This window comes from Gavialis gangeticus, unplaced genomic scaffold (assembly GCF_001723915.1).
Source record: "Gavialis gangeticus isolate Ggan-Ray unplaced genomic scaffold, GavGan_comp1, whole genome shotgun sequence".
Taxonomy (NCBI): Eukaryota; Metazoa; Chordata; order Crocodylia; family Gavialidae; genus Gavialis; species Gavialis gangeticus.
In genome coordinates, this window is record NW_017729032.1 from 207,322,594 (window position 1) to 207,330,485 (window position 7,892).

Sequence of the window (7,892 nt, forward strand, 5' to 3'; positions counted from 1 at the left end):
CATGAACGTGATAGAAATATAACCCCTTTCTTTTAGTCAGGTACTCCTTAAAACCGTGTCGTCCAGATTATTGTGAGATCACAAACTTTAAATTCCAGTTCACAACTAAACCACTGAATCCCCGTTCCCAAGTGACGTTGTCTTCTGTTTCTTAAAAAAAAAACAGCCCTGTTGGAAAATGTCCTTTTGTTTCCTAAATCCAAAAGCAATCTTTTCTAGCAACCTGTTGGAAAGTCTTCTGTATTTTCTAAGAAAAAAAGAATTGTACTTGAGTAAGTGGTGGAGGATTTCTTCAAAACTTCATATTTGATTATAGAGAACATAACTTGGATGATCTTGTGTTTACTTCAGAATACAATACAGGGGCAGCATGAGCGAATGAGTAACTAGTGTGTTGGAAGCCCAGTGCACACTTGTTCCTTGTACAAAACAACTTGTTAAATTGCTTTTTCAGCCAAGGGTCACTGAGTGCACCTGATTCCTCTGCTCACATTGCACCTGTTTATTTCAAACTTTCACGGGTAGGTTAAATCTGAATTTCCTGTCTTTGGTCTACAGAAGTATAGTTTCACCAAAGAGAGATGAGACCTCTTTGAAAGCTTTCAATGCTTAGTGCTTTTTCTGGGCTTATGGAACTTTTTTAGGCCTCTGTCTCTTCTGAAAATGAACATGGCATCTAAGTAAACTGGAAGTGTACAAGAAGACTTGCTTTTGTTTTGTTTGAATTGATAAGTTACCACATTTTAAAATAGTTGACTTGAACCTTTGTCACCAAAACTTATTCACTTGAAGAGGAAGTAGGTACATTTCTTTTGTGTCCAATTGTGGTGAGTTATTAACATTGTATATGAAAGTCAACTGAATTCATATGGGCTGAAGTGCATCCCCGTCCTTGAAAATATGGTCTGTACTGTTTTGAAATAATGATGTTGTTTACCTATCATGAGTCAGCTGACATACTTCCCTCTTGTCCATGGCCACTTAAATATTGTAATATCTGATCACAACGTGCTTTAATTAGCATGTCTGAATTTTGGGACTAATTCATATGGGCTTTTTTATAAGCTTTTTGATTTGGCTGACTACATGAAGGGTCAGCTGGGGGCTCCTTCACTTTATCCTTAACAAAGTGTGCTTAATAAGTCCCCTCTGGCTTTAACTGGGTCTTTAATTGTTGAGGATCTGTGTGATGACTTTTGTAACAACTTCCAGCATTGCAGTGTAAAGAGATTATAGAGAGACTAGAATATAGGGCTAGATTCTAATAGTTCTTATAGGAATCTAAACTGGACTTAAGTGGAATTTTACTTGCCTAAGTTGCAAAAAGCAAGTCATGTAGCACAGAATTGTGGAGGCAGCTAGATTCATTAGATACCTTCACACCTGAAAAGATTCCTTGATGCTGCCTAGACTCAAGCTTCTGGGCATGCTCATAATTGAGCCAGTTCACACAGCTATCTTACCTTCTGCCTGATGCTCTACTGCAGTGCAGACTAGAGCTGGGAGTTGCCTTCATTTGACCTGTTAGGAGCCTAAAGAGTACACCTAATGCCAGTTGGATACCACGAGCAGCATTAAGCGCAGTGGAAAGTGCAGCACTTGCATCAGCTTTCCCTCTCAAACAGGAGATAGGAATTATGGTGCTTACTTCTTCTGCAGTAGCCTGGTAATTTGAGCACTCAAATGGAGACATGCAATCCAGACTTTCTTTGTGCTGAGGGCTTTGAACCCACATGCCTAACACTGCTGATTTTTTAGATCATCCTGAATGTGCCCACAAAAGCAATCAGGATCTGGCCCAGAAGCTGAAGCAAAAATGATGTAACTAAGTTCTTTGCTCAGCATTCCCCTCTGGATCCTTAGTTTTAAATCTTTGACCTGCACCTATGCATCCCTGTTTTCCTGGTGTCCAAAAGTAACTAGTTGTAGTCTTGGATCTGCAAAGGGTTGTCAGTGTTTCTAGCACTGTTTCTTGTCCCTACCAGCAACAACATAAACAAATGAATATATAATAAAGGGTTAACTAGTACCCTGCAGTCCTTTCCCAGATCTTGAGAGTGTGTCCTGGCTCAGTGCTGCCACCTTGAAGCCTTCCCTCTTTTTCTCTTGGCTTCCTTCGCTGTGAGCTTTTAAATTCCTCTGGCCCTGACAAAGCCAATTATCCTCCTCAGCTGGCCCAGTCTTCCTGGGTAGGCCTGTAATCACTTTTTTGCAGCTGGGCAGCAGCCCTTGAAACCAAAGCCTGCCTGAGGGAAAATGGTGCCCTGGGTGAATTGTATTTTGGCCCAAGTTGTCTGTGCTGTGGCGGGGGCTAGAGAGGGGTGTGCATGCAGTGGCTATAGGTGGCAGGGGACCCCATGGACTATCATGGAGCAGTGTGTGTCTGCTCACCAGAGATGCTGGCCTGGTGCTGGCCTTCAGGGGCTCAGCATGAGGCAGCAGGCAGGGCTGCCCACACAGGAAGGGCATGCAGGTGTGGCAGCAGGCATGGCTGCCTATGCAGAAAGTCAAGCCCAGCAGCAGAGTGCTGCTGCCCACCTTTGCCCTCATTTTTGGTGGTGTCAGGTGGCTGGGGTTGGCGCTGCAGCCTGGCCTCCAACTCTAGCAGGTCATTGATGAGGAAGCCCTTTGCATACAAGCCAGGGCCATCCACCCACACTGCCTACTTGCTGGGCATCATCTCCTTGCCCTTGGCCCAGCACCCTCCTCCTACCCCACCATGCTGCCTGGCTGCATCTGCCACCACTGCTGTTGCTGCCTGGGGCTTTCTATCCAGCTGCCCTGGCCAACTGGCTTCAATCAGCTCTGGGTACAGCCAGGGGGGAAGGCCCTGCTGCTCAGCCCCCCAGGATATGTTGCTATCAAAGTCCCTTGACATCTCCCACCCAGCACGAGCAGAGCAGGGTGTGTGTGTGTGTGTGGCACTCCCCTAACCACAGTGCCTTGGGCAGTCACCCAAGCTACCCACCCCTAAGGCTGGTGCTCGACCCATGAAGCTTCCTACAGGGTTACTTTGTTATGTATGTTTTTTTTATGACAACTTTGTTGCATCAGGGGAAAGTCACTTGGAATGCCTCAAGCATTTGCAACCATTGACTCGCTTTTGAAATGAGGTCAGTTCCTGGGACCAAAAACCACATTGTGCTTTTAACTTCTGTTAGGTCTTACAGATTTCTCTATACTTGTGCTGTACTGCACCTTTATCAAACACTTCAGACCGTAAGTGTCAAACACACAGCCCCATAACCCAGCCCTGGGTGTTGTCTTGTGGCCCCACGTGCTGTTGGATTGGCCCTGTGCTACATGGGGTGCTGGATTGGGCTGTGTCCTGAGCTGCATCACCTGCAGCACTCGTTGGGGCCAGTTCTGGGATAAGCTGCTTGTGGCAGTTGCTGGGGCTGGGTCCTGAGTTGCACTGCTTGGAAGTGCTCACTCAAGTCAGCATTTTAAATCAGCCCAGGTGGGTGCCGCATTGTACAAAATGAGGCACACCCCTTCTTCTACAATCATCAAATCTCTTGATTTATGAATTATACACTTAATAGCTGAAAAACAAATCTCTATTACTGGGACGTGTGCCCAGTAGGCCTGTGCGAGTAGGCACCTATTAGACCCAGCTTCAGGTCCGTCCACTTCAGATGCCAGGGATCTGATCCAGAGCTCCAGATCAGTTTCCAGCTTCATTCCGTCTGAAGCAGCTCCAAAGCTTTGAACGGACTACTGCTGACCTGGCTGCTAAGCTAATGTGTTACTAGTTATCAATTAATCCTGATTCACTCAGGGACCAGCTCAATACACAGTACCTAGCTACTACATAATGAGTTAAGGAACAAGGATTAACACCTACAAAACCACAAACTATGGAGAGGAAATAATCAATACAGGAAATTTGGCATCTTGGTGGGGCTGGATCTTTCAGTCTTTAAGAGCCAGCCCTGTTCCCTAGCTCTAAAAGAGAGATAACAGCACTTTCCTACTGCCCAGTAGCACTGTGTGAGGGTCAGACAGAGCTTCAGATCTGGAGAAGCTTTGGATGCTTCGGGGTCTGAAGCAGCATGTCAGGGCTGAAGTGCTGCCTCATTCAGCTTCCCGAAGTGGTTTGGAGCTTCCAAAGTGCTTCAGAGCCACCTCGGAGATCTGGCAATAAGGTATAATGGGGAAAAATAAAGTATCTATAACTTTGTTGGTTTTTGTCCAATTTGGATGAAATTTTTAGGAGTGGTAGACTCTGCAGAGTGCATGAAGCCTGCCAAGTTTCAAGATTGGTGCAGGGGTTTGGGGGATCTGCCCCTCAAGCTGTGGACAAGCAAAACTCGTGCCATGGGTGACACTGCGGGTGTTAAGGGGCAGCAAGGTGACAGCTGCAGGGATGGTGGCCCCTGCTGCAGCCATGAAACCTGCTAGTTGTCAAGGAGATGGGTGCACAGATTCTGGGGCCCTGCACCCCTAGCTGCTGACTGGCAAAACTCGTGCCATGGGTGCTTGTGGGACTGACTGTCTCTGTCTTGGGGCATGGGAGACACTACTGCAGGTCTGGCTGCTAAGCTACTGTGTTACAAATTAGCAGTCAATCATGATTCACTCGGGGACCAGCTCAATACACAGGACCTAGGTAATGTAGCCAGTTAATTACCATCAATTAGCACCTACAAAACCAGACTAAGGAGAGGAAAGAATCAATACAGACAATCAACTGCCCCAAGACAGAGACAGTCAGTCCCACAAGCACCCATGGCATGAGTTTTGTCTGTCAGCAGCTAGGGGTGCAGGGCCCCAGAACCCCCCTGCACCGATCTCCTTGACAGCTGGCAGGCTTCGTGGCCTCAGCAGGGGCCACCATCTCTGCAGCTGTCATCCCGCTGTGCCTTAACACACATACTGTCACCTATGTCACCAGTTTTGCCTGTCAGCAGCCAGAGGTACAGGGCCCCAGAAGCCAGACTTCCCCTGCACCTTCTCCTTGACAGCTGGCAGGCTTTGTGGCCTCAGCAGGGGTGACCACCCCTGCAGTTTTCAGCCTGCTGCGCCTTAACACACACAGGGTCATCTATGTCATGAGTTTTGCCTGTCATCTGCTTGAGGTGCAGTTCCCCCCAAACCCCTGCACCTATTTCCTTGAAACTTGGCAGGTTTTGTGGCCTCACCAGGGGCTAGCACCCCTGCAGTTTTCAGCCCACTGTGGTGCAACACAGATGTGACATGAGTTTTGCTTTCATGAGTTTGGGGTGCAGTTCCCCCTGAACCCCTGCACCAATCTTCTTGAAACTAGGCAGGCTTCATGCTCTTAGCAGAGGCTAACCCCCTGCCAGTTTCATCCAAATCTGACAAAAAACAACAAAGTTATAGATATTTCATTGATTCCCCATTATACCTTATGGCTGGATCTCCGAAGCAGCTCCGAAACTTTTCCAAAGCGGTTCAGAAGCTCTGAACCACTTCAGAAAGCCTAAAGAAGCCAGTGCTATGATCCGGACATGCTGCTTCTGACGCTGAAGCATCCGCAGCTTCTCTAGATCTGAAGCACAGTCCAAAGCCTCACACAGCCCTAGTGCCCAGCTCTTCTTGGCGGGAGCTAAACTTCATCTGCTACAGTCTTGACCATTGTTCCTCCAAAGAATTCATCTGAGTGTCATCCTCATCTTTGTACACATTGTGCAAACTTTTGCAGTGATCCACTGCATTTCTCACATCTTCTTTACACATAGCTGTACTAGTTTATTACAGAAAGTGTAGCTCCATGTTGCTCTTCGTGTTTTGCCTACTTTGTGAATCTATTTTGAGCATATTGTCAGTTATGCTGATAGCAAAATCACTGTCCATTTTGGACTAGATGACTGTAGCCTGGCAAATCTGAACTTAATCATTCTTAACTTAAATGTTAAGAATGACTTAACATTTGCTTGCTTCGGAATCAATCACTATCTACCTTCGCATTGTCTTAAGTTTTTACTGGCATCCATTACTTGCAGATACAGAGTAAAGCATCTTTTGATCTTTCATTTCCCTTCTACACTTCTAGAGTGTTTTATGTTCTTGGGGCTTTAAACTGCTTCACACACTCACTCATGGCATCCTTTCAAATGCTGGTTTTACTCCTGGCAGGCAAGATTCTTTGAGTAGATGTGATCTCTTTTATTAGACCAACTGAGTAGTTGGAAAAAAGTTCTTAGCAAGTTTTTGGGTGCAATCACCCGTCTTCAGGCATAGGGAGTTTCTGCTGGTCTGAGACTCCAAGGTGCCTCAGACCAGCCAGTTGTATTCCCTTTGCTTTACAGTACGTGAGCCTCTTAAAAGTACAGTTCTCCACATTGATAAAAATACCACTACAGCACTGGCCTTCCTACAGATTGAACTATTATCTTTTTTAACTCCACAGCACAACTATCATGGCTGGTGACTTTCTATTTTTCTGAGCAAAGACCCCAAAATGAAAGCAAATGGGGTTCCTGGGGAGGCATATAAACTTACAACATTTAAAGAAGCAGTACTGCGTGTAACAACTAATGAACAGTACATCGCACAGACAAATTTATCTATATTGTTTCTTAAGTAAACATGAATTAAAATGTTATGGGTCATTTGCATCACTGGCATGACACATCTACTGTAGCAGTGAGGACTGATTTTAAATGCTGCACCTGCCTGTGCCTACTTAGGTTACAGATTGAACCTTTACAGGGCTGCATGATGATGACTACTTTTCCTGCAACTCATCTACCACTCAGTCCCCAAGTCTAACAAATCACTTAAGGATTTACTTGTAGTGGGATATGACCCCCGTATTTAAAGTGAAGGAGGAACTCAAAGTGTCTTCCAGGTCCCTAGTCAGGGATGGCAATAGCTGTCAGGATTTAATCTTTCCCCATTAAACAGAAGATCCAACTTGTTGGTTTGTGACAAAGATAATGTCAAGGTAATCAATGCAGTCTATTCTAAAGTATTAGTGAAATCTCTTTCTAGGTGCTTTTAACACCACTCAGCACCTTAGGTTCTGCATCTCCCCCAGGAACCATCCTGATCAGAGGCCCAGCATCACATCCATGTATGTAGACAACTCCAGTCTGGTGCTGGGACTTCTGTGTAGTTAGAGATGTAGTTAGCCCAGAGCAGTAGTTCTCAACCTTTTTGGACTCAAGGTGCCCCTTGCAGGACTGGAGGCCCCTGTCATTGCACTGGAGCAGTGGTTTTCAACTATTTTTCATCTGCAGACCCCTACAAAATTTCGAATGGAGGTGTGGACCCTGTTGAATTGCAAGTGTGGGTATTCACCTGTTTCTGAGTGATCATGGTCATCTTTCACGGACCACTTAGACATAGTCTGTGCCCCCCCCAGGGGGCCTCAGACCATAGCTTGAAAACTGTTGGACTAGAGGAGGCTCCCCTCATTGGACTTGAGGCCCTCCCTCACTAGACCCAAGGCTCCCCTCACTGACTGAAAGCCTCTCTCACTGGACTCAGGGCCCACATCCTTGGACTCCAGGCCAACGTCATTCGACTCGAGGCCCCTCTCACTGGACTCAAAGCCCTCGTCGTTGAACTTGAGGCCCTGCTCATTAGACTCAAGGTCCCCCTCACTGACCTTGAGGTCTCCTCCATCACTTCTGTGACGGGCACCCCCCACTCCCAAAATGGCTGCCTGGATCCCAGCTCTGCCCTCCTTGCCTGGCAGGGACAAGCCTAAGCCAGCATTTCCTGGCTCTTTCCCCATTGCCTCCAAAGGCCGTGAGGGCAGCCGGGCCAGGTGGCAGGCACAGGGTTATCATACATCTGGGTTTTCTGGACACGTCCTCTTTTCAGGTCCTCTCATCTCTGTCCAAGCAGTGTTTTGAAATCTGAACAAATGTCCAGGATCTCTCTCTGCTCCGTGGTGGGAGCAGGGGGAGGGGGAGGTT